The sequence below is a fragment of the Trachypithecus francoisi genome, unplaced genomic scaffold, assembly GCF_009764315.1.
Source record: "Trachypithecus francoisi isolate TF-2019V2 unplaced genomic scaffold, Tfra_2.0 Lachesis_group3, whole genome shotgun sequence".
Lineage (NCBI taxonomy): Eukaryota > Metazoa > Chordata > Mammalia > Primates > Cercopithecidae > Trachypithecus > Trachypithecus francoisi.
This window is the reverse complement of record NW_022681468.1, coordinates 115,121,404-115,127,039: the sequence shown is the minus strand read 5'-3', so window position 1 is coordinate 115,127,039 and position 5,636 is coordinate 115,121,404.

The following is a 5,636-nucleotide window of genomic DNA, read 5'->3' as shown; positions in this document are numbered from 1 at the left end:
AGATGATCTGCTCGCCTCGGCCTCCCAAAGTGCTGGGATTACAGGTGTGAGCCACCATGCCCTGCCTGGTACCATGTATCTTTTCAGATCATTTTCTGCATGTACTTATAAACATGCATGTCTGTGTATGGAAATATACAGCAGTGCCATTAACATCACCCTGACTCAAGGAGCTTCCACCTGGTTCAGTTCAGTCTCCCCAGTTGCACAGGAAGGGTGTTATCCCCATCATCCACATCCCACCCGGTATCTAGGGCTCACTTCCTGTTCATCTTGAGCTGCGGTGGTCCTGGGATATTGTGAGAGGGGACGTCACATGGGGCAAGTTAGATGGTCACTAGGTACAGTCTCACTGCAGAACTGGCAATGCCACTCCTGTTGGGTGTTCCTAGGACAAGGTGTAACTGTAAATCCAGGGGAGCCATCACTCCACACTGTCTGTATGAAGAGACAGTGCCTGTGGAGCAGCTCTCCAGCCTGAAGGTGGTGCTTCCTAGGGTAGAGTCTAGGAGGTCTGCAGGCATGACTCAGCTCCCACTGGGTCCTCTCGCAGAGGTCCTTTGCTGCTTTCATGAACGCCACCCTGGAGCATGGAACCCTTTTGTGAAGCTGCCTCAGATCCCCTTGGTACCAACATCATCATTTTCTCTCTGGTGCCACTGCAGTGGCATAAGGCACAGGCTTCGTCTGACTCAGAACAATAAACCTCTCAGTGTTTACCTTTTGAGTTCAGTTCTGAATTCATGAATTTTTAAACTTTCTTCATTTTAAGGTATGCATTTACAGCTATTAATGTCCTCCTAAGTACTGCTTTAACAGCATTCCCCAAGTTTTGATAGGTAGTGTTTACATTGCCATTTAGTTTTAAATATTTTATTTCCATGAGATTTGTTCCTTGACTCATGAATTATTTAGACATGGGCTTTTACGTTTTTCAAATGTATGTATTTTTTTTCTGACACTTTTGTTTTTGATACCACTTGCCTTACATCGTTGTCAGAATACAGACTGGGTGATGCTGATTATTTGGTAATTATTAAAACTTGCTTGGAGGAATAGGATGTAGTCAATTTTTTTGTAAATGTTTATATAAGTTTGAGAAGAATATTTATTCTTGAATTATTGGGTTAAGATTTTTATATTTTCATTAGATCAGGCTTGTTAATTTTATTGATTACATATTCTCTCTTTCCTCACTTAATTTTTTGTTTGCTTGTTTTATTAATTTCTGAGAGAGGCATGTTAAAAATCTCTTATGATTTCAGACTTGTCAATTATTTCTTGTAATTCTGTTCATATTGCATTGTGTATTTTTGAGGCCATGTCATAAGGTGTATACCTTTTTGGTTAAATTTTTGTTGAAGTCTAACATACATTCAGGAAAGTACTTTCATAAAGAGAAAATACCTCTTATGACCAGTACCCATATCAAGAAAAGAAAATTACCAGCACTCCTGCAGCGTCTTCACGCTCCCTCGTAGTCACTCCTCCATCCCCACTCTCATGACTTCTAATACCATAGATTAGTTTTGCCTGTATTGGAACCTCTTATATTCCAGGAGTCTTCAAAATGTACATGAAAAATGCATATTATGAAAAAACTAACCATGATTTCAAAATGTTTTCACTAACTTGTACTAACTTGTTATAACATGTCTGAACAGGATCTAGTTTGAGGCTCTAAGAAGGATAAGATATGAGTTTGAAAAGAGCCTCCATTACAGCAACATGAGTTCTGCTAAAATCAAAGCAAGAACGAAAATCAAGTTTATGGTGAAGTTTGTGTGGAAGAATGATGAAATCATTGATGCCTTAGGAAAAGCTTATGGAGACAATGCCCCAAAGAAATCAGTAGTTTACAAATGGATAACTTTTTTTAAGAAGGAATAAGAATATGTTGAGGATGAAGCCCACAGCAGCAGACCATCCATGTCAATTTTTGGAGAAAAAAATCTTCTTTTTTTTGAGACAGGGTCTCACTCCTATTGTCCAGACTGGAGTGCAATAATGTGATCTCAACTCACTGCTCCCTCAACTTCCCAGGCTCAGGTGATCCTCCCACCTCAGCCTCCAAGTAGCTGGGACTGCAGGTGCATGCCACCATGCCTGGCTAATGTTTTGTATTTTTAGTAGAGATGGGATTTCACCATGTTGCGCAGCCTGGTCTCAACTTCATGGGCTCAAGTGATCCATCTGCCTCAGCCTCCCAAGGTGCTAGGATTACAGGCATGAGTCACTGTGCTGGCCAAAAGTTAATCTTGTTTGTTCTCTAATTGAAGAGGACTCACAATAGCACAAAAAATATCCAATACCATAGACATGTCAATTGATTGAGTTTATTATACACTTCTTACTGAAAAATTAAATTTGAGCAAACTTTCCACTCAATGGATGTTGAAACCATTGCTCCTAGATCAGCTGCAGACAAGAGCAGAGCTTTCATTGGAAATTTTAAACGAGTGGGATTAAGATTCCTGTTGCATTTCTTCAAAGAATTGCAACAGGAGATGAAACATGGCTTTACCAGTACCATCCTGAAGACAAAGCACAATCAAAGCAATGGCTACCAAGAGGGGGAAGTGGTCCAGTCAATGGCAACAGTTTTTTGGGATGCTCAAGGCATTTTGCTTGTTGACTTTCTGGAGGGCCAAAGAACAATAACATCTGCTTATTAAAAGAGTGTTTTTAGAAAGTTGGTCAAAGCTTTGGCAGAAAAATGCCCAGGAAAGCCTCACAAGAGAGTCCTTCTCCACCACAATGCTCCTGCTCATTCCCCTCATCAAAGTGGGCAATTTGCAAGAGTTTCAATGGGAAATCATTAGCCATCTACCTTACAGTTCTGATTTGGCTCTTTCTGACTTCTTTTTGTTTCCTAACCTTAAGAAAAATATTTTTAAAACACCCATTTTTCTTTAGTTAGCAATATTTAAAAGACAGCATTGACATGGTTAAATTCCCAGGACCCTCATTTCTTTAGGGGTGGACTAAATAGCTGGTATCATCACTTACAAAAGTGTCTTGAACTTCATGGAGCTTATGTTGAGAAATAAAGTTTATATTTTTTATTTTTATCTTTTAATTCCATTTTTCCACAAATGGTTTGAAGTCTTGTCATATGCTCAGCTTTGGTAGATACTGCCAAACAGTTTTTCAATATGTACCAATTTACACTTGCGCCAGCCGTGAGAGTCCTCATCAAACTCAGTATTGTCTGCTTTTGGTTTTAGACATTCTGTTGGGTGTGTAGTGGTATTGCATTGTGTTTTTAATTGGCATTACCCTGACAATTAAGTTGAATACTGTTGTTTCCTGTCCATTTGAAAACCCTCTTATGTAAACTGTCTTTCTCTCTTTTTCATTGGGTTGTCTTTTTCTTATTGATTTGTAGAAAGTCTTCATATATTCTGGGTATGAGCTTTCTGTACAGAATGTCTTCCCTCTCTCTTTAGCTTCTCTTTTCACACTTTTTGTAGTGTCTTTTTATGAAGAGCTGTTTTTAGTTTTAATGTGCTCCAATTTATCAATTTTTTCTTTATGGTTAGAACTCTTTGGGACCATATTTAAGAAATCTTTGCCCACCCCAAGATGATGAAAATTTTCTCCTATGATTTCTTGTAAAAACATTATTAATTTACCTTTTTTATTTAGATCTACAAAGCATGTGGAAGTTACTTTTGTATAAGGAGTGAGGTGGGGTCAAGATTCATTTTTTTCCCATGTGGATATTCAATTGACCTAACACCTTTTATTGAAAAGATTATCTTTTCCCCCACTATAAGTAAGACCTTAGCACCTTTGTTATCAGTGAGGTGACCATATATGTATGCATTGTTTTTCCCCTTGCACTCCAGACTTGGCTTCTGTCATTACATCTCTTTATCTGACTCTCTTTGCTGTGTCTCTCTTCCACTTTTAAGGATCCTGGTGATCACAATGAGTTCACCCAGATAAGCCAGGGTAATTTCCCCATTTTAAAGCCAGCTGAATAACAACTTTAATTCTGTCCGAAGCCTGAATTCCCTTTTGCCATGTAATCTAACATATTCTCAGGTTTGGAGGACTTTTTTTACTGTTGATTTTTGAGAGTTCTTGATGTATTCTAGATACTAGAGAGTTGAGAGTTCTTTATATATTCTTCTTTTTTTTTTTTTTTTTTTTTCACTCTTGTTGCCCAGGCTGGAGTGCAATGGCACGATCTTGGCTCACTGCAACCTCCACCTCCCAGGTTCAAGCAATTCTCCTGCCTCAGCCTCCCGAGTAGCTGGGATTACAGGTGCAGGCCACCACGCCTGGCTAATTTTGTATTTTTAGTAGAGATGGGGTCTCACCATATTGGTTGGGCTGATCTCAAACTCCTGACCTCAGGTGCCTGCCTCAGCCCCCACAGAGTGCTGGAATTACAGGAATGAGCCACTGTGCCTGGCCAAGAGTTCTTTTTTTTTTTTTTTTTTTTTTTGAGATGGAGTTTCGCTCTGTCGCCCAGGCTGGAGTGCAGTGGCCGGATCTCAGCTCACTGCAAGCTCCGCCTCCCGGGTTTATGCCATACTTTACAGGCTTGAGCCACCGCGCCCGGCTGAGAGTTCTTTATTCATTCTAGATACTAGTCCTTTGCTGGATATGTGATTTGCAAATATTTTCTTCCATTCTGTAGCCTGTATTTTCATCCTCTTAGGGTCTTTCACAGAGGAAGACTTTTTAAAACTTTTTGATGACATCAAATTTATCAAGTTTTCCTTTTATGGATCATACATTTGATGTCAAGTCTAAGAACTCTTAGCCTAGTTCTAGATCCTGGAGATTTTCCACTATGTTTTTGTCTAAAAGTTTTATAGTTGCAAGTTATACTTTTTCAGTTAATGTTTGTATAAGGTGTCAGGTTTAGATGGAGAACCCATTGTCTGTGGATGTCCAGTCTTTCCAGCGCCATTTGTTAAGACTATCCTTCCTTTGCTGAACTGCTATTGCACCTTCGTTAAAAAATCAGTTGGAAATATTTGGGTGGGTCTATTTCTGGGTTCTCTATTCAATTCCATTGATTTTTGTATCTGTGCCTCCACCAATAACACACTGTGTTGATTATTGTAACCACATAGGACTTAATATCAGGTAGAGTGGTTCTGCCCACTTTAGATTTTTTTTTTTTTTTAGATTGTTTTAGTTATTCTAGGGGCTATGTCTTTCCATATAAATTTTAGAATAAACAAATATGTGTTTACAAAAGAAAGACAAAGACATTGCTGGGATTTTGATAGAAATTGCATTAAACCCATAAACATATTTACAGTGTTGAACCTTTTAATCCATGAATACATGATATTGTCTCTCTACTTCTTTAGGTTGTCTTTGACTTTTTTAATCACCATTTTGTAATTTTCAGCTTGCAGATCCTGTACAAATTTTGTTATGTTTGGCTGGGTATGGTGGCTCACGCCTGTCATCCCAGCACTTTAGAAGGCCGAGCTAGGCAGGTGGATCTTGAGGTCAGGAGATTGAGACCATCCTGGCTAACATGGTGAAACCCTGTCTCTACTAAAAATACAAAAAAATTAGCTGGACGTGGTGCCTGTAATCCCAGCTACTCAGGAGGATGAGGCAGGAGAATAGTGTGAACCCGGGAGACGGAGCTTGCAGTGAAC